General features: G+C 46.2%; 1 protein-coding gene and 1 long non-coding RNA gene across 5 annotated transcripts in view; one reads left to right on the top strand and one right to left on the bottom strand.

The window, feature by feature from the left end:
- The window catches only part of STING1 (stimulator of interferon response cGAMP interactor 1), a 232,997-nt gene extending 214,217 nt beyond the window's left edge, over window positions 1-18,780 (bottom strand). For all 4 annotated transcript variants that reach the window (XR_010179642.1, XR_010179641.1, XM_063928285.1 and 1 more), the window contains exon 1: window positions 18,737-18,780. The gene's annotated coding sequence lies outside the window, so the exon portion shown is untranslated. The remainder of the gene's footprint in view (window positions 1-18,736) is intronic.
- Window positions 226-24,432, top strand: LOC134933226 (uncharacterized). The gene is made up of 3 exons (XR_010179643.1): window positions 226-411; window positions 818-879; window positions 23,661-24,432. It is a non-coding gene; the product is annotated as an uncharacterized LOC134933226 (long non-coding RNA).
- The last annotated feature ends 1,303 nt before the right edge of the window (window positions 24,433-25,735 follow it).

A 25,735-nucleotide genomic window follows, 5' to 3' on the forward strand; every position in this document is an offset into this window, starting at 1 on the left:
TGACAGAGGTGTACTCCCTCCTCTCTCCCGCGTCTAGCAGTCCCCGGATAGCTGCCTCCCTCCAGTGCAGTGCCACCGGCTGTCCCCATCTCTATGATGCCGGTGGACAGCACATTTCACAGTTCAAGCTTGAGGCTTCTCTCACAAATAAATAAACAATAATCATTGCACTGCGATGCAGGAGGACTGCCAGGCAGACCCATCGCAGTGCACCGATTATTGTTTATTTTTTTGTGAGAGAAGCCTCAAGCTTGAACTGTGATCTGTGCTGCCGCGGCACAGCTCCGTGCAGCCCTTTCATTTCCCAAGCAGTGCAGGGGACACTCACTGCACTACTCATCGGCAGGAACTCCCGTCTTCCTCGGCTCCAGTCCACAGCTGCCAGTGCCTCCCATAATTACACTTACACAGGTCAGATGTGAGCTGCTGCTGTCCCTGGGGAAGGAGGGAGAAGGGGGAGTGTGTGTGTACTATCTGCAGTCCCAGCATATGTGTGTGTGTGTAATTTGCAGTCCTATTGTGTATGTGTATGTGTGTGTGTGTGTGTGTGTGTGTGTGTGTGTGGGAGGGGGGGGGGGAATGAGCATGTGTGTAATGTATTCTGCAGTTTAAGTGTCTGTGAGTGTGTGGGGGGGACAGTCTGCGGTCCCAGTGTGTGTTTGTAATTTGCAGTCATGGTGTGGTGGGGCAGACTGCAGTCCCAGTGTGTGTGTGTATGTACAGTCTGCAGTCCCAGTGTGTGTGCGGGGGCATTTTATTTATATATGACACACACACACGCCCCCCACCCTACCAAATCCTGTGTTTGCCCCTGCAGTGGACGATGAGGGTGCAGCTACAGGAGCTCGGAGTTGTTGCACTGCTGTTCGGGATCTTTCTGTGAGTACCGGGGCTGAGACCCCCTCGCTGTGTTTATATAGTGATACTGCTCTGTATGTATCCAGCTGGGGTCCCCTACCCCCATCTTGGCTGTGCATTGGGTTAACTTATATGCTTCCCAGGTTGCAGGTGTAGTTTTAGGCTGGCTCAGTTTTTTCATTAATGTTAAAGTAACAGTGATGTAATTAGGTGTAATGGAGCTGATTTTTAATTGGGGGTACTATTGTGTGACCACGCCCCTTCTTAGTGAGGCCACACCCCTTTCTGCGGCGCGCAGGTGATAGTGGAGATGAGTTCCCCCACCTCTCCAGGACCACTTTAAGCCCTGATGCGCAGAAACATGCGATTAACTGCATATAACAATCGGAATATAGGTCTCGAAATACTGCACATCTGGATACCAAACACTAAGTCCTGGCCTGGTTCTGTCCCCTCACATCCTGTAAAGCTGGAAATCTCTATTGTTCTGCCCTTTGAGTAAATGTAACTTGCTGGCCATGTGTGTGGAGACTATGTGTAAATTGTGCACTATATAAATTTAATATTGAATATGTCTTTGTAGCTTTTCTGTGCAATTGTGTATGCTACAGTATATACTCACACTACGCGTCAATATGCAGGGCTCATGAACCATTGTACGCGTAGCATGCGTGTATGCGTACGCACGGCGAGAACGCGCCCCGCACAGAGGCCACTCTGTGTGGTGTTTGCACGTGGTGAGTGTGTAGGTGTAATATTTTTGACTTCGACAACCCACACTTTAGGTCAACTCAGCACTGGGGCCCCTACCCATCCTCCAGCAGTAGGGGTGGGAGGTGCAAACAGTGGCAGCTTTGATGCCCGCGAGCAGTAGGGGGTGTTTTATCTTTCACTCAGCATGTAGGACCTGGAACAGTAATTTCTGCTAATTACTCCTTTACTGCACAGATGGTGGGAAATGGGATGGGAGGGAGAACACTAAACTGTAGAAAGGAGCATTGGGTCTGGATAAAGGTGCCTCGGTACATGACTTCCAGGTGTTATGGGTTGTTTAATACGCAGTGGAGGGGTGGATAGTGGAGTGGGTTTAATATACATTATTTTCCAGTGGGATGGTAGCTTGCTTGACTGCAGGTAGCTGCAGTTCCTGGAAACAGATTTCTTAGCAGGGATAGGAAACTAGAGAGTCCCTCCTTTCAGGAGGTTCTGGGGACTTGGGGATCAGAGTTTGCGAGCCAGAGCAATCCACAGAGGAAAATGTAAAACTGCATGCCAGGCGTGTGGAGCTGGAGCAGGGACCAGCTGCTGGAAGGCTAATATATCTGGTTCAAGGCATAGTAGAGACAAGCTGCACATGTCCACTGAAAAGGGAGAGTCCCAGCTTTTAGCGTATATCCTCAGAAAAGCTCTAAGTTAGACAGAACCCGAGAATATCTGGCTAGGAATAGCAATTAACAGGCTCGGATGGGGACCACTGCTTTGAAGTCGAATATCTCCGGTTCCCCATAGCCGATTTTCAAGAATCTGATACCCCTGGAAAAAAGGAACCCTCAGCTATCAGCCTAGGGCCCTTATACTCCTGGGGCCCTTGAGCAACTGCCCATTGAGCCCATATGAAAAGACAGCCCTAGTCCTGGGACAGTGTTTGTTTTTCACAGCAGAGGAGCCACAGTTTTGCCCTGGACACAGACAAGCAGGCCAGCAAAGTGTCGGCTTCCTGTCATAAATCCTAGACAGGTTGGGGGATCCCATATCCTACCAAAAGGTATGACTATTCAACCATGTTGCTTAAGCAAGAGAGATATTATATTAGTTTAGTGGTTCCAGAGGAAGGGTTTCATCTGTGTACAGAGGTGTATTGGACTACTGGGGCAGTGGGTAAGTCCTCGCTGGGATAGTGCCATGTTCCCCTCTGCCGGGCTGGCTAACACAGCTTTCCAAAAAAGGGGGGAACCTGGATTGCACATCCTATTACTAAAGATATCAAGAGGTACTATCATGCTGAGGCTTCTAATACTATGTTGGAGGAAGAGAGATGCAGATGCACACTCTTAGCACTAAGAACACTGATAATAAAAATAATTTAAATAAACCCTCACAATTAACATGGAGTATAATTTAAGTTCTTAGCACACATTTGCGCAAATATGCGGGCCCATGTACAGCGGCCAGGTGACTTCATCACATGGGTCCCTAACATCCCTAATATTATCACATTCTATAAATTTATACAGGACTTACCTCTAAATAGGGCCTTATCAATGTGTGATCTGAAATGCAGGAACCCAGCTAATTAAAACACCTGAGGGTGAATGGGAGGAGTGCCAATCCAGAGGAAGGAAGCCTTGCCTTCCAGTGTACAATATATACACAAATATAGAGGAAAAAAGGGGGGAACCTGGATTGCACATCCTATTACTAAAGATATCAAGAGGTGCTATCATGCTGAGGCTTCTAATACTATGTTGGAGGAAGAGAGATGCAGATGCACACTCCTAGCACTAAGAACACTGATAATAAAAATAATTTAAATAAACCCTCACAATTAACATGGGGGGTAATTCCAAGTTGATCGCAGCAGGACATTTTTTAGCAGTTGGGCAAAACCATGTGCACTGCAGGGGGGGCAGATATAACATGTGCAGAGAAAGTTAGATTTGGGTGGGTTATTTTATTTCTGTGCTGGGTAAATACTGGCTGCTTTATTTTTACACTGCAAATTAGATTGCAGATTGAACACACCACACCCAAATCTAACTCTCTCTGCACATGTTACATCTGCCCCCCCTGCAGTGCACATGGTTTTGCCCAACTGCTAAAAAATTTCCTGCTGCGATCAACTTGGAATTACCCCCCATGGAGTATAATTGAAGTTCTTAGCACACATTTGCGCAAATATGCGGGCCCATGTACCGCGGCCAGGTGACTTCATCACATGGGTCCCTAACATCCCTAATATTATCACATTCTATAAATTTATACAGGACTTACCTCTAAATAGGGCCTTATTAATGTGTGATCTGAAATGCAGGAACCCAGCTAATTAAAACACCTGAGGGTGAATGGGAGGAGTGCCAATCCAGAGGAAGGAAGCCTTGCCTTCCAGTGTACAATATATACACAAATATAGTGGAAAAAAGGGGGGCCTGGACTGCACACCCTAATACTAGAGATTTCAAGAGGTGCTATCATGCTGAGGCTTCTAATACTATGCTGGAGGAAGAGAGATGCAGACGCACACTCCTAGCACTAAGAACACTGATAGTAAAAATAATTTAAATAAACTCTCACAATCAACATGGAGTATAATTGAAGTTCTTAGCACACATTTGCGCAAATATGCGGGCCCATGTACCGCGGCCAGGTGACTTCATCACATGGGTCCCTAACATCCCTAATATTATCACATTCTATAAATTTATACATGACTTACCTCTAAATAGGGCCTTATTAATGTGTGATCTGAAATGCAGGAACCCAGCTAATTAAAACACCTGAGGGTGAATGGGAGGAGTGCCAATCCAGAGGAAGGAAGCCTTGCCTTCCAGTGTACAATATATATGTTAGGGACCCATGTGATGAAGTCACCTGGCCGCGGTACATAAGCCCGCATATTTGCGCAAATGTGTGCTAAGAACTTCAATTATACTCCATGTTAATTGTGAGGGTTTATTTAAATTATTTTTATTATCAGTGTTCTTAGTGCTAGGAGTGTGCGTCTGCATCTCTCTTCCCCCAGCATAGTATTAGAAGCCTCAGCATGATAGCACCTCTTGATATCTTTAGTAATAGGATGTGCAATCCAGGTTCCCCCCTTTTTTCCACTATATTTGTGTATATATTGTACACTGGAAGGCAAGGCTTCCTTCCTCTGGATTGGCACTCCTCCCATTCACCCTCAGGTGTTTTAATTAGCTAGGTTCCTGCATTTCAGATCACACATTGATAAGGCCCTATTTAGAGGTAAGTCCTGTATAAATTTATAGAATGTGATAATATTAGGGATGTTAGGGACCCATGTGATGAAGTCACCTGGCCGCGGTACATGGGCCCGCATATTTGCGCAAATGTGTGCTAAGAACTTCAATTATACTCCATGTTAATTGCGAGGGTTTATTTAAATTATTTTTATTATCAGTGTTCTTAGTGCTAAGAGTGTGCATCTGCATCTCTCTTCCTCTAACACAGCTTGCCAGCTGTGACCAATTTAGTTTAACAGTGCCGGCTGCCGCACTTTCGGGTTTGCGGGTTAAAACGCAAACTGGAAGCTGTCATCTATGCTGGCTATCGGGCACTCTGGTTCAATAAACAGTGCTGGCCTATGCCCTGGACATACAGTACCCACCCTAAACATCTCTGGAACAGAGACACACACTACCCTCTCCACTCCTCTTCCCTCGGTCCCAGAGACAAACTACCCACTCTACCCCAAAGACAAATAACACACTCTATCCCCCCGGGCACAGGACATACACTTCCCACCCTGCCCCTAGCCCAGCAGGCACACATTACCTGCCCAGCCCAGTTACATACACTACCTGCCCTATCACCCGCCAGCCCCCCTGCCCCCAAGGACATACACTACCAACTTTACCCCCAATCACCCCCCACACACACACACAAACACACACAGCGACAATAAGAATTTACTTACCGATAATTCTATTTCTCATAGTCCGTAGTGGATGCTGGGGACTCCGTAAGGACCATGGGGAATAGCGGCTCCGCAGGAGACTGGGCACATCTAAAGAAAGCTTTAGGACCATCTGGTGTGCACTGGCTCCTCCCCCCATGACCCTCCTCCAAGCCTCAGTTAGGATACTGTGCCCGGACGAGCGTACACAATAAGGAAGGATTTTGAATCCCGGGTAAGACTCATACCAGCCACACCAATCACACCGTATAACCTGTGATCTGAACCCAGTTAACAGCATGATAACAGAGGAGCCTCTGAAAGATGGCTCACAACAATAATAACCCGATTTTTGTAACAATAACTATGTACAAGTATTGCAGACAATCCGCACTTGGGATGGGCGCCCAGCATCCACTACGGACTATGAGAAATAGAATTATCGGTAAGTAAATTCTTATTTTCTCTAACGTCCTAAGTGGATGCTGGGGACTCCGTAAGGACCATGGGGATTATACCAAAGCTCCCAAACGGGCGGGAGAGTGCGGATGACTCTGCAGCACCAAATGAGAGAACTCCAGGTCCTCCTCAGCCAGGATATCAAATTTGTAGAATTTTACAAACGTATTTGCTCCTGACCAAGTAGCTGCTCGGCAAAGTTGTAAAGCCGAGACCCCTCGGGCAGCCGCCCAAGATGAGCCCACCTTCCTTGTGGAGTGGGCATTTACAGATTTTTGGCTGTGGCAGGCCTGCCACAGAATGTGCAAGCTGAATTGTACTACAAATCCAACGAGCAATAGTCTGCTTAGAAGCAGGAGCACCCAGCTTGTTGGGTGCATACAAGATAAACAGCGAGTCAGATTTCCTGACTCCAGCCCTCCTGGAAACATATATTTTCAGGGCCCTGACAACGTCTAGCAACTTGGAGTCCTCCAAGTCCCTAGTAGCCGCAGGCACCACAAATAGGTTGGTTCAGGTGAAACGCTGAAACCACCTTAGGGAGAAACTGAGGACGAGTCCTCAATTTCGCCCTGTCCGAATGGAACATCAGATAAGGGCTTTTTCAGGATAAAGCCGCCAATTCTGACACGCGCCTGGCCCAGGCCAGGGCCAACAGCATGACCACTTTCCATGTGAGATATTTTAACTCCACAGATTTAAGTGGTTCAAACCAATGTGACTTTTGGAACCCAAAACTACATTGAGATCCCAAAGTGCCACTGGAGGCACAAAAGGAGGCTGTATATGCAGTACCCCTTTTACAAACGTCTGAACTTCAGGGACTGAAGCTAGTTCTTTTTGGAAGAAAATTGACAGGGCCGAAATTTGAACCTTAATGGACCCCAATTTCAGGCCCATAGACACTCCTGTTTGCAGGAAATGTAGGAATCGACCCAGTTGAATTTCCACCGTCGGGCCTTACTGGCCTCGCACCACGCAACATATTTTCGCCAATTGCGGTGATAATGTTTTTGCGGTTACATCCTTCCTGGCTTTGATCAGGATAGGGATGACTTCATCCGGAATGCCCTTTTTCCTTCAGGATCCGGCGTTCAACCGCCATGCCGTCAAACGCAGCCGCGGTAAGTCTTGGAACAGACAGGGTCCCTGCTGGAGCAGGTCCCTTCCTAGAGGTAGAGGCCACGGATCCTCCGTGAGCATCTCTTGAAGTTCCGGTTACCAAGTCCTTCTTGGCCAATCCGGAGCCACGAATATAGTGCTTACTCCTCACCATCTTATCAATCTCAGTACCTTGGGTATGAGAGGCAGAGGAGGGAACACATACCCTGACTGGTACACCCACGGTGTTACCAGAGCGTCTACAGCTATTGCCTGAGGGTCCCTGGACCTGGCGCAATACCTGTCGAGTTTTTCCCACGGTTTATAATCATGTGGAAGACCTCTGGGTGAAGTCCCCACTCTCCCGGGTGGAGGTCGTGCTGAGGAAGTCTGCTTCCCAGTTGTCCACTCCCGGAATGAATACTGCTGACAGTGCTATCACATGATTTTCCGCCCAGCGAAGAATCCTTGCAGCTTCTGCCATTGCCCTCCTGCTTCTTGTGCCACCCTGTCTGTTTACGTGGGTGACTGCCGTGATGTTGTCCGACTGGATCAACACCGGCTGACCTTGAAGCAGAGGTCTTGCTAAGCTTAGAGCATTGTAAATGTCCCTTAGCTTCAGGATATTTATGTGAAGTGATGTCTCCAGGCTTGACCATAAGTCCTGGATATTCCTTCCCTGTGTGACTGCTCCCCAGCCTCGCAGGCTGGCATCCGTGGTTACCAGGACCCAGTCCTGAATGCCGAATCTGCGGCCCTCTAGAAGATGAGCACTCTGCAACCACCACAGGAGGGACACCCTTGTCCTTGGTGACAGGGTTATCCGCTGATGCATCTGAAGATGCGACCCGGACCATTTGTCCAGCAGGTCCCACTGGAAAGTTCTTGCGTGGAATCTGACGAATGGGATTGCTTCGTAGGAAGCCACCATTTTACCCAGAACCCTTGTGCATTGATGCACTGAGACTTGGCTCGGTTTTAGGAGGTTCCTGACTAGCTCGGATAACTGCCTGGCTTTCTCCTCCGGGAGAAACACCTTTTTCTGGACTGTGTCCAGGATCATCCCTAGGAACAGAAGACAAGTCGTCGGAACCAGCTGCGATTTTGGAATATTGAGAATCCAACTGTGCTGCAGCAACACTACCTGAGATAGTGCTACACCGACCTCCAACTGTTCCCTGGATCTTACCCTTATCAGGGAATTGTCCAAGTAAGGGATAACTAAAATTCCCTTCCTTTGAAGGAATATCATCATTTCGGCCATTACCTTGGTAAAGACCCGGGGTGCCGTGGACCATCCATACGGCAGCGTCTGAACTGATAGTGACAGTTCTGTACCATAAACCTGAGGTACCCTTGGTGAGAAGGGTAAATTTTGACATGAAGGTAAGCATCCTTGATGTCCCGAGACATCATGTAGTCCCCTTCTTCCAGGTTCGCAATCACTGCTCTGAGTGACTCAATCTTGAATTTGAACCTCTGTATGTAAGTGTTCAAAGATTTTAGATTTAGAATCGGTCTCACCGAGCCGTCCGGCTTCGGTACCACAACAGTGTGGAATAATACCCCGTTCCCTGTTGCAGGAGTGGTATCTTGATTATCACCTGCTGGGAATACAGCTTGTGAATGGCTTCCAAAACTGTCTCCCTGTCAGAAGGAGACATCGGTAAAGCCGACTTTAGGAAACGGCGAGGGGGAGACGTCTCGAATTCTAATTTGTACCCCTGAGATATCACCTGAAGGATCCAGGGGTCTACTTGCGAGTGAGCCCACTGCGCGCTGAAATTCATTGAGACGGGCCCCCCACCGTGCCTGATTCTGCTTGTAAAGCCCCAGCGTATACTGAGGGCTTGGCAGAGGCGGGAGAGGGTTTCTGTTCCTGGGAACTGACTGATTTCTGCAGCCTTTTTCCTCTCCCTCTGTCACGGGGCAGAAATGAGGAACCTTTTGCCCGCTTATCCACGAAAAGACTGCGCCTGATAATACGGCGTCTTCTCATGTTGAGAGGCGACCTGGGGTACAAACGTGGATTTCCCAGCTGTTGCCGTGGCCACCAGGTCTGAAAGACCGACCCCAAATAACTCCTCCCCTTAATAAGGCAATACTTCCAAATGCCGTTTGGAATACGCATCACCTGACCACTGACGTGTCCATAACCCTCTACTGGTAGAAATGGACAACGCACTTAGACTTGATGCAAGTCGGCAAATATTCCGCTGTGCATCACGCATATATAGAAATGCATCTTTCAAATGCTCTATAGGCAAAAATATACTGTCCCTATCTAGGGTATCAATATTTTCAGTCAGGGAATCCGACCACGCCAACCCAGCACTGCACATCCAGGCTGAGGCGATTGCTGGTCGCAGTATAACACCAGTATGTGTGTAAATACATTTTAGGATACCCTCCTGCTTTCTATCAGCAGGATCCTTAAGGGCGGCCATCTCAGGAGAGGATAGAGCCCTTACAAGCGTGTGAGCGCTTTATCCACCCTAGGGGGTGTTTCCCAACGCACCCTAACCTCTGGCGGGAAAGGATATAATGCCAATAACATTTTAGAAATTATGAGTTGTTATCGGGGGAAACCCACGCATCATCACACACCTCATTTAATTTCTCAGATTCAGGAAAACTACAGGTAGTTTTTCCTCACCGAACATAATACCCCTTTTTTTGGTGGTACTCGTATTATCAGAAATGTGTAAAACATTTTTCATTGCCTCAATCATGTAACGTGTGGCCCTACTGGAAGTCACATTTGTCTCTTCACCGTCGACACTGGAGTCAGTATCCGTGTCGGCGTCTATATCTGCCATCTGAGGTAACGGGCGCTTTATAGCCCCTGACGGCCTATGAGACGTCTGGACAGGCACAAGCTGAGTAGCCGGCTGTCTCATGTCAACCACTGTCTTTTATACAGAGCTGACACTGTCACGTAATTTCTTCCAACAGTTCATCCACTCAGGTGTCGACCTCCTAGGGGGTGACATCACTATTACAGGCAATCTGCTCCGTCTCCACATCATTTTTCTTCTCATACATGTCAAAAGTACCGACATACAGCACACACACAGGGAATGCTCTGATAGAGGACAGGACCCCACTAGCCCTTTGGGGAGACAGAGGGAGAGTTTGCCAGCACACACCAGAGCGCTATATATATACAGGGATAACCTTATATAAGTGTTTTTCCCCTTATAGCTGCTGTATAGTTAATACTGCGCCTAATTTGTGCCCCCCTCTCTTTTTTTTAAATTCAATAAGTTTTTATTGGTTTTTTCAATGCTTTAACATTTAAACATTGCCAAAGGCAAACATAACATACATACATCTACTGGACTAAAACTCTCCAACAGATATAGTGCAATAAAATCAACAACATGCTTACGGTATTGCATATGAAGCTTAGTGTGATGTGGTATTAGGTATCCCATTCATAGTCATAAGTAGCGATAAAGCAGTGGTGACCCATTATTCTTTTATATTAAACACACATTGTACTTTCTTTTGTCATGGCATTATCATGCCTTTGAATCCGGCCGACCACGGGCCACTCATCCCAGAGATCCCACACAGAGACCACTCATATCAGACAGTTAAATATATCTAGGGTTCAGCAGTATTCATCCGTGAAGCAAAATAGCGAGAGCTCATCCACTTTCCCCAAATAGCAATAAACTTTTTTTCCGCATTCCTGGCCAGATATACAAATTTTTCATGAGCGACGGATGTATTAACCAGCGCCATCCAGGATTGTAGCACTGGGGCTTCATTAGCCATCCAAAGTCTGGCTATGCTAACCTTGGCCAGAGCACAGAGGTTTATAACATAGCGTCGACTGGGTGGATCTAGAGCTTCCTCATCCATAGTTGCTAATATACAAGAGATAGGTGTAAGTACGGAAGATGGGATACCCGTACCAACTATGGCCCGTATAACCTCCTCCCAAAAAATCGACACCAAGGGACATAGCCATATCATATGCCAAAAGTCTGCTCCTAGACTGCCACATTTGGGACACTTTGAACTATGGGATCCCCCTATATGTGACAGTCTCAGGGGGGACATATATACCCTGTGTAGCACGAACAACTGAATTTGTTGATATCGGACAGTTGATGTTGAAAGCCTGCACGATCCCAGAGCACCCTCCCACAAATCATCCGACACTGGACCCAGATCAGCTTCCCATTTGGTCTTGAGGGCGCTAAGGGGGTCTATATGATGCATTTGAAGTAAACGGCCATATATTTTGGAGACTAAATGACCGGATCCCACCGTCTGCAACAGCAATTTGACCGGTGAATCAGTAAGCGCCGGCGGGCCATCGGGGAATTGGGCAGACATAGCATGACGCAATTGAAGGAAGCGAAAAAAATACGCAGAGGGGACGTTAAATTCCTGTTGAATCTGCTGGAAGGATCTAAAAAACCCGTCAGTGTATAAATGCCCCAGTGTAGTTACTCCCCATGGTTCCCACACCTCCCTGACTTGAAGCTGACACAGCTCCGGCAATCCATATTTATTGTCCAGCGGAGTGTCAGGGTCAATGCCCTGCCCCTGCATTATCCGATGCGCCAGCCTCCAAATAGTAAGATATTGTTTAATGAGTGGTAGTGCCGACATTTTGACGCCTCCACAGAGTAACAGTCTCAATGGGGAGCCACCTGGATACTCCTGCAATACCAACTGTGAGTGCAGACTTGAAGTGTCGGAATCATTAACCCATTCCCATAGATGTGCTAATTGTGCTGCAAAGTAATAAAAACGAAAGTTGGGAAGAGCCAGCCCCCCTGAGGTTTTGTGCCTGGTCAAAGTATTAAGTTTCAGCCGTGCCCGTTTACTAGCCCATACCAATGAGGATATCAAACCATCTGTTTGAAAGTTTTCTGGGGGATATATATTGGGGATTGTTGTAGTATGTACAGGAGTTTGGGCTGAAAAACCATTTTCACCATGTTAACCCTCCCTGTAACTGTCAGGGGCAATTTCCCCCAAATCTTCACCTTATTGCGAAGATAAGATATTTGCGGTGTAATATTAAGGGAAGTAAATTTATGAGGGTCATTGGATACCCAAATACCCAGATATTTAAAGGAATTCACCCATCTTAGCGGGAGAACAGCCAAAGGGGAGTCAGGGACCTCGCCCTGAAACGGGATAATGAAAGATTTCTCCCAATTGATCAGGAGTCCGGAGTAACAGCCGAACTCGTTAATAATATCTAAAATCTTAGGCATAGACTCAGCATAGCGATCCACAAATAGCAGGATGTCATCCGCATATAGAGCTATTTTCTCCTCCCTGGTGCCCACGGTGTATCCAACAATTTCAGGGTTCGCTCGCAGAAGACATGCAAGGGGTTCAATGGCTATAGCAAATAGAGTAGGGGACAGTGGGCATCCCTGTCGAGTACCTCTAGACAATGGAAAGGAATGTGACACAAAACCATTCACCGCCACTCTAGCCATGGGAGAGGAATACATCAAGCGGACGAATTTGATAAAGCTGGGGCCTATACCAAACTTGTGCATGATACTCCACAAGTACTCCCACTCCACAGAGTCAAATGCCTTAGCGGCGTCCAATGATACTACTATGGATGAGGGTGCCTCACGGGGGACCTGGAGATGGGTAAATAATCGTCTGAGATTAATGGATGTTGACTTATTAGGCATAAATCCCGTCTGATCTGGGTGTATGATCTGCGTAATGACTTTATTTAATCTACACGCCAGGATTTTGGCCAGAATTTTAATATCGGTCGGTAGAAGGGAGATAGGTCTATAAGAATCAACTTTCCTATGGTCCTTACCAGGCTTCGGAAGGACAACAATCAATGCCTCCGCCATAGATAATGGGAGGGATTCCTGTATGAATATCTGATTATATAGGTCAAGTAATTGGGGGACAAAAAAATCTAAATGGCGTTTATATAGCTCAGACGGTATGCCATCGAGCCCTGAAGCCTTCCCATTGGGGGCAGCATTGATCGCATCTACAATCTCCTCTGGTGAAATAGGTGCCTCGAGGAAGTCATGCGCCTCACAAGTTAGCAAGGGGAGCTGTATGGTCTGTAAATATTCATCTAGTTGCATCGGGGTGCAGTCTAGTTTAGAGCTATATAATCGCCTATAATACGACACGAATTCCGACGCAATCTGTGGGGTCTGTGACACAGTGGTACCGTCTGAGGCCTCTATTTCAACTACGGTGTTAGCGGATCTCTCACCCCGTGCCAGGGAGGCTAAATAAGATCCCGGCCTATCCCCGGATGCGTAAAAGGCGTGAGAGGAGAAGAGGAGTCTATGCTGAGTCTTATCCATTAGACATTCCCTCCACTCCCCCTGAGCCGTCAACCATGCAGATTTGGAACTATTCAAGCAGTCCTGTAAATATTGTGCCTCTGCAGCAGCACTTTTGGTCCCTAATTCGGACTCCCGGTGCCTGAAAAAGGTTTTTAAGTTAGCCACTCGTTTAATTAGGGTTCCCCGCAAAAAGGCCTTGAACGCGTCCCATAAATTAGAGATAGGCTGCCCATCTTTGTTTATCTCGAAAAATTCCCGCCATGCAGTCACCAAGTCGGAGCCATCTCCCATATGTACCAGCCAGAACGGATTAAACTTCCACACTGCCTGGCCTCTAGAGCAATTAAAATCCAGGGTCAGTGTTAAAGGGGAGTGATCCGATATACCCCTAGTCTCATATTTGCTGTCCCGGACCCTAGGAATTAGATCGCTCGATAAAAGAGCCAGGTCAATCCTAGAGAACGAGGAGTGGGAATGTGAGAAGCATGAATACTGTTTAGCAGATGGATGTCTCAGTCTCCAGGGATCAACCAGACCCAGCCCTGAGACAACATCCGCAAAATCATTTCTACCAGAATGTGGACCGGAGGGAGTAGTAGAGAATCTATCCATCGCTTTATCTAATACATTGTTGAAATCCCCCACACAGACCACGGGTATACCCGGTGACAAGGCCATAAACTCTGCAACCCTTTTCAGGACATCGGAGGAGTACGGGGGAGGCACATACACGGACAGTAAAAGTAGAGGGGTAGAGTGGATCTTACACTCCACAAACACATATCTCCCCCATGGGTCTGTTTGTACTGACTCCATCACAAAGGAAACAGTCTTCTTTACAAGAATAGAGACCCCCCGGGAGGCAGAAGTGTGTGTAGAATGGAATGCCCACCCCACCCAAGGTCTCTTAATGGCTAGAGTCTTGCTGCCCACCAGGTGGGTCTCCATAAGACATATCACATCAGCGGCATACTGCTTAATTTGTCTGAGTACCAGAGATCTCTTAATTTTGTCATTGAGTCCCCGCACATTCCATGACACTATCCTAAGTCCAACCATGAGGGGTCATTTTGGTCATAATAGAGGCTACAGCCCGCAGCCAGCCAGATCCATCTTCTCTGCAAACAAGTACAAGGCACCACCGCTCAATGAATAGGTTCATAAGCCACACACACTCAAATTCGGAACATCCATACCAGAAACAACCGTAACCGTTAACTTCCCCCCTCCCCCCACCCTGTACACTACTCCCAACCTGCAGCATACTTGGATCCCCTAACCTAACACCGGCTCAAGCCCAGAGCACACAACTTGTTACCCTCTGGGTGAAGCCAAAAATATAATGGCCCTTAGAAAGAAAGAAGAGAAATAAAAAAAAAAAAACGAAACACCAACAAAACATAGCATCCCCAGCCTTTAGACTAAGTCACCCCCACAAGATAGAAAAAGGGGCGAGTACACAAAGTCACTCCCCGAGATTCAAGAGCAATATACCATCGTGTGTATTCGGGCCACAAATATATCCCTCCTCTCCCCCATCTCTCCCAATCCACACAACCCAGCAATATAAGTATAATAATTGGCTTGTATGAGGAGGATAACAAGACAGAAGACCAGGTAAGTAATTATCCCCCCCACCGCCCTCACATCCTCAGGAAGCAGCTCTTAGACATTTAAACGTTTTCCACATCCTTCATCCCCCCAGTATAAATGCAAATAATCTTATCCTGTCCATAAAGTCTCTTGCAACCACAGTCACAGGAAATAATCACGGATCAGCAAGAGCCCGTCTCGCCGGGAAGCGACTATCCAGCCATATCATCGCCTCTCGAGGAGCCGCAAAAAACTTGGTCTCACCATCAGCTACCACTCGTAATCGTGATGGAAAGAGCATGGCGTATGGCAAATCAAGTTCCCGGAGTCTCCTCTTAACAGGGAGAAATTGAGCTCTATCTTTCTGCACTTCCACCGCAAAGTCTGGGAAGACCGATATTGGCGACCCGTTCCATTTTAGAGGGCCTTTCGTGCGAGCAAGTTTCAGAACAGTGTCCCGGTCGCGGAAGTGAAGGAACTTGGCGATGAAGGTACGGGGTGGAGCCCCCGGAGGCAACGGGCGCATCGGAACTCTATGAGCTCGTTCTATGGTGAAATGAGAGGAGAATTCCTCGGGTCCAAATGCCTTCCGCAGCCACTCCTCTAGAAATTCCTCAGGAGATGAGCCTTCCTCCTTCTCGGGCAAGCCTATGAAACGGACATTATTGCGACGTAGGCGTCCCTCCATATCCGTAAGTTTTTTGCGCACATCAGTCATTTGAGACTCCAAAATATCAGTACGCCGTCCCAGCGGGGTGACAGTATCCTCGACATTGGAGATACGGGTTTCGGCCTCACCCACCCTCTCTCTCACCCGTTGTAGGTCCTGATGTATAATGGAGAGATCAGACTGCACCTGTCCAATTTTATCGGCCAAACGGGCCTCGCTAGCTGTCACGGCATCCAACACTCTTTGTAAAGCAGCATCAGGCGGTTCTGCTGAGGCTGAGCTGTATGCAGGAGAGGCGGGCGGAGACTCAGCTTGTGTAGTTTCCCTCCTCTGTTGTTGGGGACCGGGGTTGCGAACAAACTTTTCCATTGCGCCCGCCGCCGCGTTCTGTTGGCGGCCTTTCACCATTTTGGATAACACAATGCCGCCGTATTCAACTAGTTATATATCCAAGCAATGTAGGCAGAGAGAGGGGGCGCAGGTACCAACCCGCTGTGTGGGGGCCAGGAGACGCAGGACAAATATATATATATAAAAGGACCAATGTTCCTGGCAGTGTTGCTGCGTATCGGCACTATGAACCTGGAAGCTGTGGTCTGAATCAGGGAGTCTGGCAGTTTCCCACCTGTACAGACTGTACCTTCCCGAGGCAGAGCAATGCAGGTCCTCTTATTATCTTTCACCAGCCTCCAGTCAGTTCCAGCTGCCCATGCTGCATGTAACAGACACTTCCTGCAGGAGGGGTTTGGACAGGAGCAAAACTGAGCCCGCAGCCAACCCCAAGATGGCGCCCGGAAACCCCACAGATAGCCCAGTTAATGTTATATGTTATATTATATCCCCCCAGGGACAAGGGTCCCTGTAGTAGGCAGCGGGGGTGCTCAGTGTACGGCACTCTGGCCGCTTCAGATGTATTACAGGGCTGTCAGGGGGCGGGTGGCGGAGCTCCGTATATGTAGCCCGCCAACCACAAGATGGCGCCCGGCGGCTTCACACAGGCTTCACGGCCGCGACAGGCGCCCTGGACGTCCGTCGGGGAAACGAAGCAGACGGGTGTATTATGCAGGTGACGGGGCCCCCGCGGTCTCCACTCTCCGGTCGCAGGGCACTTCAGGAACGCCGGGAAGGAGATGAGTGGCACAGCTTCCCTGCAGCACCATCCAAGATGGCGCCGGCCTCATGCAGGTTAGAACAGAACAGATTTTCTAGCGTTCCCAGCAGGGACACCGGGCTCCAGATTTACTTGAAATGGGGTCCAAGTCGGGCAGCAGCTATTCATAAAGCCGCACAGGGCCACTTATACCGTCACTTAGGGGGTGCAGGATATACTAAGGATATTATCGGCTGGGGAGCTAGGAGAACACGTCCTACTCCATTACTCGTCAGGCCACGCCCCCCCCCCTCTCTTTTTTAACCCTTTCTGTAGTGTAGTGACTGCAGGGGAGAGCCAGGGAGCTTCCCTCCAACGGAGCTGTGAGGGAAAATGGCGCCAGTGTGCTGAGGAGATAGGCTCCGCCCCCTTATCGGCGGCCTTATCTCCCGTTTTTTTATGTATTTTGGCAGGGGTTAAATGCATCCATATAGCCCAGGAGCTATATGTGATGCATTTTTTGCCATCCAAGGTGTTTATTATTGCGTCTCAGGGCGCCCCCCCCAGCGCCCTGCACCCTCAGTGACCGGAGTGTGAAGTGTGCTGAGAGCAATGGCGCACAGCTGCAGTGCTGTGCGCTACCTTGTTGAAGACAAGGACGTCTTCTGCCGCCGATTTTCCGGACCTCTTCTGCCTTCTGGCTCTGTAAGGGGGCCGGCGGCGCGGCTCTGGGACCCATCCAAGCTGGGCCTGTGATCGTCCCTCTGGAGCTAATGTCCAGTAGCCTAAGAAGCCCAATCCACTCTGCACGCAGGTGAGTTCGCTTCTTCTCCCCTTAGTCCCTCGATGCAGTGAGCCTGTTGCCAGCAGGTCTCACTGAAAATAAAAAACCTAAACTAAAACTTTCACTAAGAAGCTCAGGAGAGCCCCTAGTGTGCACCCTTCTCGTTCGGGCACAGAGATCTAACTGAGGCTTGGAGGAGGGTCATGGGGGGAGGAGCCAGTGCACACCAGATGGTCCTAAAGCTTTCTTTAGATGTGCCCAGTCTCCTGCGGAGCCGCTATTCCCCATGGTCCTTACGGAGTCCCCAGCATCCACTTAGGACGTTAGAGAAATACACTATACACCCTACCCAGCTACATAGACCTAAACTACCCTCTGGCCGAAGGGACATACATTTCCAATCCTATCCCCCAGCCCTCTAGACACTCTAACCCCATCTGAGGTTACATATAATGGTACTTTTGCCAGACTGGGCGTAGTGTGGGCGTATTGCTGAAAGCCGTTGCGTATAGAGATGCTGAATTGCTCAGATACTCAGATGGATGACCTGCACCTAGCTGGCGCAAGAGTGGTGCGACCGATGGTGGCGTCTAAAGATGCACAAGATATGATTGCAACATATGTACACACTGAAAATGGGCATCTCAGCCCTTGTATATTTGAATGCATAAATATACACCAGTAAAGGACATTGTAGCAGCATTAGCATAAAGTTGCAGATGCAACTGCAGCAAACGTTGCAAGGAACACCGCAATGGCATCCAACTCAGAATCAGGTCCTATGAGGAAGGATCCTGTCCCCCTTGACAGATCCCACCCGCATTTGGGCTGCTTCATAAATTTCCCAGAATAGTTTACCATTCCAATCAGCCCCTGCTTGACTGTGCCAGTGGCAGTTGTCCAAAAATGCCAGTAAACTGATATGTGCAGTGACATTTTTACACAAAACAAATGTTCACATATGACTGTATTTTTTCAAACAGATTGTGCATCTTTATACTTGCAATGAACATTTTAAATTAGGACTGACTTTCACAACATTTAATATGTTATCAAAACTAGGAAAGAAAACCAGCTTACAACAATAAATTACAACACACTTTTCTACTAATGCAACTAAAGTTTATAACCTTAATATGTAATATTGTATCACATAGTTCATTTTAAGACAGACTACATTTCTAAATCTTGTACAGAGATGTTCTAGTTATGGTTCTTTAGATAGGAGTAATCTTACCTTTACTCTCTTCCACTGTACTGAACAAAACTGATATTGAAACATAAAAGTATGAATCACAGGGAGTGGTTTTCTTGAGCGCAATGTGAGTTCTGAGTTTGAGAAATGAAACCGAAAGTTGTTAATGTCTAATATGTATTATATGGCTATAAAGTTAATCTTATCCACAGCAGGATAGATCCAAGCCAATATTCACTTAGCCCTCACAGTAATATACTATTACTTAGATCAAGGCTCTCCAACCATTCGCAAAGAGCCAAATGCTTTTGTAAAGATGTACCACAGTACTAAGGGGGAGAGATACCTACTGAGAGGACAAACTGAATAACCCCTTGCGCTATTTAATTAGAGGCAACATGACATGAATACACTCAATAGAATAATTATAAGATAATTTTAATATCTATAAAATCAATCATGTATAGGTTACAAAGACATAATCATAAAAAATTGAGTTAATTAGTATGCGCATACAAGTAAAAAAGCTGAATGCTAAACCTACTAATTGAGCATAAGAGGTGGATCATATAGCTACTAGTGACCACATAGGGCTAATTCAATAATCATAAGTTGACAATGTCCTTATTTTTGTTCTCAGAATAGGACAGTCCCATTAGATGTGCTCATAGATATTTCATGATTAAATATCATGTGGTGTGATAAAAATAAATATGGAGCCTTTGTTTAGGTATATACCAAAAAGTGAGTTTAACCAATTGGTCATATATATGAATAGTTCTTTACATGTGGAAATGCTATCCAGAATACATGGAGGAAATTTGTATATCACCCGGGGCTTGGTGCACAGCAAGCACCTGTAGAAGAAAGCTCCCGTCTTCCACAGTCCGTAAGTGGCGTCCTCCGTCTCCCACTATGTCTGGCTCTCGTGCACACACCTTTGATCGTTTTGAGAGAGAGAGGTTGGTCCGGCTCCCAGAGCTCTGCGCACTGCAGACGCTAATCAGTTGAATTTGCTCCCCTCTTCAAGCCGCCGCATATAGCGTCCTCCCGTCTCCCGCTTGTCAATCTCGAGCAGCGCTGCACATCAATGTGGACCTATAAGCAATGTCCACTGGGTCACATAGGGCATTACAAATTTCCTCCATGTATTCTGGATAGCATTTCCACATGTAAAGAACTATTCATATATATGAGCAATTGGTTAAACTCACTTTTTGGTATATACCTAAACAAAGGCTCCATATTTATTTTTATCACACCACATGATATTTAATCATGAAATATCTATGAGCACATCTAATGGGACTGTCCTATTCTGAGAACAAAAATAAGGACATTGTCAACTTATGATTATTGAATTAGCCCTATGTGGTCACTAGTAGCTATATGATCCACCTCTTATGCTCAATTAGTAGGTTTAGCATTCAGCTTTTTTACTTGTATGCGCATACTAATTAACTCAATTTTTTATGATTATGTCTTTGTAACCTATACATGATTGATTTTATAGATATTAAAATTATCTTATAATTATTCTATTGAGTGTATTCATGTCATGTTGCCTCTAATTAAATAGCGCAAGGGGTTATTCAGTTTGTTTTTGGTACACCTGGTTTCAATCAGGTGAGATTATGTTGGCCATATCCGCAGGCCATTATACCCTGCTTGCGGCTATCTAGATTGCATGAGTTGCGAGAGCAAGTTCAGATTTTTGTGTGGAGTGGGTGCGATTACAGATATAGACACCCATCCGCAACTGTTCAAATGTAACCAATATTAGTAGCGCCTGACATTAGTATTAGTACCTACTGAGAGGAGCAGCATCCGGTCTAGGCTATGGAGAAAACTCATCTTTCCCGTAAGGTGATGTTGGATGAGGATTCACTTTCATCCAGAATAGGTCCAATGAGTATCAGACCAAACCCGGCTATGGTGAGCCAATGGAAAGTAGTACACTGTAATACATTTGGTGCCACCTCACAACCCATCTGGCTTGTGGGGAGTTGACATGTCATCGCACCTCCTCCTAGCAGTCTGTCTGCAGATAATAAGAGACAAGAGTAGACAGAAAATGCCTGCTGAAAGGAGAACAGAAGAAGCTGCAGAGAGAAGAAAGAATATGCAAAGTAGACTGAGGACACCTAAGCACTGGGGTCAGACTGATGTTTTTTCTTCTGCTGCATAGTTAAAGCCTGTGCCCATCAAGGTGACAAGGCCCATCTGTTAAGTGATGTGGACCTCTGAGCAGAAGAGAGTTGCAGAAGCAAACTCCATGTAAAATAGCTACCTCTGAAGAGCCCCATCTGTGCCCACCAAGACTGGCCAGAATAGACAAGGCCCAAGTGGGTTTCCATTTTTACTAGTCTATTGGCCGACAAAGTTTTTAGGTATCAAGCCTGTGCCAAACCCTAGCAAAAAGATTCCACAAGTAGGTAAGACTCGGTAGGGCATGGGGCTAGGCCCTTAGACTGATTCTAGCACTAGACTCAAATATTGCATTAAGAGTTATCGTTGGTCACTAGGCCATGATAGCTTATTGGGTAGTAGGTCATGGATTCCCTACCTTGATGTGAGCAAATCAACAGGGCATTGGGCCTATGTTCTAAAAGTAATATTAATCCAGCTGAACTAGGCCTACTGCACTTAGGCCTGAGGACACTGTTGGGAGGGTGTCATCATTTCTTATGGTCTTGGCATTTCTCCCTATCCACCAGGGTTTGATTACAGGCTAGAGAGGCTTTCTCCCAATGACCTAATGGTAAATGCCTAAAAGTTGGTAGGTGGGTAGTATATGTGAGCAAGGTTAGTCCACACGTTGACGTCAAACCAGAGTAGGTTTTATTGAAGATAACATGATACAGGTGATAGAAGATAAACAGCAGTGTGACACTCGAATAACACAGTGACAGGTTTGGACCTTTTATAGATCCAAAAACACAAGGGCCCTCATTCCGAGTTGATCGCTCGCAAGGCGATTTTAGCAGAGTTACACACGCTAAGCCGCCGCCTACTGGGAGTGAATCTTAGCTTCTTAAAATTGCGAACGATGTAATCGCAATATTGCGATTACAAACTACTTAGCAGTTTCAGAGTAGCTTCACACTTACTCGGCATCTGCGATCAGTTCAGTGCTTGTCGTTCCTGGTTTGACGTCACAAACACACCCAGCGTTCGCCCAGACACTCCCCCGTTTCTCCGGCCACTCCTGCGTTTTTTCCGGAAACGGTAGCGTTTTTATCCACACGCCCATAAAACGCTGTGTTTCCGCCCAGTAACACCCATTTCCTGTCAATCACACTACGATCGCCGAAGCGAAGAAAAAGCCGTGAGTAAAAATACTATCTTCATTGTTAAATTACTTGGCGCAGTCGCAGTGCGAATATTGCGCATGCGTACTAAGCGGAATTTCACTGCGATGCGATGAAAATTACCGAGCGAACGACTCGGAATGAGGGCCAATATGCACTTTCTGTCTAATCATGTTGACCTATAAGTCTGGTGTCTCAGACATGTGATGTTATTGTGGTTGATGAGTCATGTACAATAACACAGAAGTGTGAAGTTATTGTGACTGATGAGTCATACAGAAAAATACTCAGATAATAGATCATCTTATACTTTAGTATTTAACCATTTAACTAAATGTCAACAAAACCATGCCCAGATGGTTTCCTGCAAAAAAAAAAAAAAAATGGTGTTTGCAAGTCAAAGCTGTAAAAGCATGCACATAGGGGGTAATTCCAAGTTGATCGCAGCAGGAAATTTTTTAGCAGTTGGGCAAAACCATGTGCACTGCAGGGGGGGGGGGGGTGGCGCAGATATAACATGTGCAGACAGGGTTAGATTTGGGTGGGTTATTTTGTTTCTGTGCAGGGTAAATACTGGCTGCTTTATTTTTACACTGCAATTTAGATTGCAGATTGAACTCACCACACCCAAATCTAACTCTCTCTGCACATGTTATATCTACCTCCCCTGCAGTGCACATGGTTTTGCCCAACTGCTAAAAAATTTCCTGCTGAGATCAACTTGGAATTACCTCTATAGCCTTGATCGTAGCAGCAATCCAAGTAAGATCTCACAATCCACTAGACCGCCAATTAAAGAGAGGCTGCTGGTATGTAATTTGCCTGTTCAGTAATTAGCATATGATCAGTATTGTATTTATTATGTTTTGAATTGCATATATATCCTGCAAATGTTTGAGTATTACAGAGAGAGCACACCTAGTGTTACACACTATAAGTTAAGTGTAGGGCTCCTGTGTTGGTGTTATTAAGGCCTGAGTGTTGGTGGCTCTTTATGTTCTGTGCAGGTTCTGAGGTACAGTGCTTCTAACATGCTGACCAGAGTGACCAAGGGGGGTAATTCAGAGTTGATCGCAGCAGCAAATTTGTTAGCAGTTGGGCAAAACCATGTGCACAGCAGGTGTGGCAGATATAACATTTGCAGAGAGAGCTTTGGGTGGGTTATTTTGTTTCTGTGCAGGGTAAATACTGGCTGTTTTATTTTTACACTGCAATTTAAATTAAACCCCACCCAAATCTAACTCTCTCTGCAAATGTTATATCTGCCCCCCCTGCAGTGCACATGGTTTTGCCCAACTGTTAACATATATGCTGCTGCGATCAACTCTGAATTAGGCCCATGGTCTCTTGATATTTGCTTTGAGAAAGAGCCCTAGTGGGTTGAAACGCAGCATGTCGACAGTGGTCATGATAGAAGGAACAAGCCAGAGTTGGTCTTTTTCCTGACCAGGAGGGAATGCTTAAGAACTGATTTGTGCCAGTTCTTACATACAGCTAGTAATTGTTTAATTCTCTATAACCTGGGAGACACACAGATACTGGGTGTTTATTTTCTGTGCAAATTTTCTGTACAGATTTTTTATGTGTATTTTGTGTATCTTTTAATTGTGATTAAATATACTACACTATATTTCCCTATTCTGCTATATTTTTAGGTACTCCTACGCAACTATGGAGCCTTGAGCTGTGCCACTGGTTCTGTATGTGAGGAGAGTAAAGGGATTGTGCATGCTGCTGATGGATACACGTGATGATTTTTAAAAGAAGAAGTGGTGGTGGACATTAACTTTTGCCACTAAGGGACGTTACAATTCAAACAGTTTTTTTGTCATCTGTTATTTTACCTGTGGGAAGGTTTCTATTTGTTCTTGACTGTCCCAAAAAAAGGGGGTAACTTCATAACAATGTGGGCATGAAGTGACCTGGGCATTCTGTTGTATCGGCATATGGTTATGTCATAGAGTAACAGGTCATGTGAGAGGATTATTAGTGACCTGATCTCTCTTTTTATAATATTGGGAGGCGTGCCTATACTGTATGCATGAGAGATTATATCCTGTTGTGTTCATAATATGTTACAATTAGTACGACAGCTTTCACACATGCCAATAGCAACAACTATGTAACACTGACATCATCTCTATAATTAAGTCATTAACATACCTCCCAACATGACTTTCCTCTTAAGAGGGGTACACACAGAGACTGACTAGATTGCTTAGAAGTTAAGCATGGATCTCTCCGTGTGTATGCCCCACAGCGAAAGCGATGCGCGGCCCCGCGCGTCTCTATCGCCAGTGCTAGATTGGCCTGCATGCAGGCACAATCTATCTAGCACATCGCTCATTTCACCGCTGGGTGAAATGAGCGGTCCCCCCGTCCGCCCCCCTCGCTCAGCACACATCACGTTGTGTGCTGATCCCCCCGCTGAGATGTGTGCTGAGCGGTCTGTGATAGATCGCTCAGCACACATCTCTCCCCCGTGTGTACGGGGCTTAAATGTATGATTGCCGGCACCTGTTTTGAACGAGTTAATGGATTAGAAAGGTCTTCAGCACAGGCGATGGCAATTGTAAATTAAGAGTGATGTCCAGGAGCAGAGCGTTCTGTTCCTCCTTGAGAGGGTCATGTTGAAAGGTATGCATTAAAGTTCACTGATAGATCCTATGGTTCTTCTGGCATTATAGCAGCCATATTAATGTGTGCTACAGACCACCGTTAGTAACAATTCTGAGAGATGGGAGTGGTTTTGCTTTTTAGCTGCCAAATGAATGCATAACTGTTTTTCATATTTCAGACTCTTTACTGAAACCACAGAAATAAACTACAGCAAGCAGTCTTCTTGCAGTGAACCATTTTTCGACATTTAAGAAAGATTACACAAGTATAATTACAGTGCAACATTTAACATTATACAGAAGGGAGACATTTCTTACCGAAGTCTTTCATTTAAAACAAAACAATTATCTTCATAAACACAAATCGCCAACCCCTGCTGCTTAAGAAATCTAACAAAAGAGTCATGTGATCAGGTTAAGTCAATCTCACTGTGCTCTAATATCTGTTCTGTTCACAGAGACTCAGCACTTTGCAGAAAGGCTACGGAGGTGGTTAATCAGCTGCAACATTTCAGAACAATTGTATTTCAAAGGTGGCCTCATGGTGTCAGGGTTTCTTATTCTGACAATTATTTGGATGAATACCTCTCATGTCCTGCAGCAATGGCAGAGCAAGATTAGCTAATGCTGATTTGTAAAGATGTTGGCAGGAAATGCTTTCTGAAACAATCTGGATTAGAAAAAAAACCTCATAAGTTTGCTAAACTACACACCATTAAAAATGTAAAATGCGGACAGGAACGTAATGATACAATACATGGTTACGCAGGCCTGGCCAACCTGTGGCTCTCCAGCTGTTTTGAAACTACACATCCTGCTAAAGTTTAAGCAATCTCTAATAGTAAATCAGGTGGTAGGGCATACTGAGACTTGTAATTTCACAAGAGCTGGAGAGCCACAGGTTGACCAGGCCTAGTCCAAGGCCTATATGGGCTTACCACTAAGTATTATAAACAGGCTTACCATACTATCTCTTAAAACCGAATTAATTACACAAGTTCTGGCTGGCTATAAATTTACATTTCACCTGGTTTTAATCAGCCACAGAACATGTGTAATTCATGAGCGTCCCAGGTTAAAGGGACAGTATGGTAAGTCTAATTATAAACTGT

The sequence above is a fragment of the Pseudophryne corroboree genome, chromosome 6 (assembly GCF_028390025.1).
Source record: "Pseudophryne corroboree isolate aPseCor3 chromosome 6, aPseCor3.hap2, whole genome shotgun sequence".
Lineage (NCBI taxonomy): Eukaryota > Metazoa > Chordata > Amphibia > Anura > Myobatrachidae > Pseudophryne > Pseudophryne corroboree.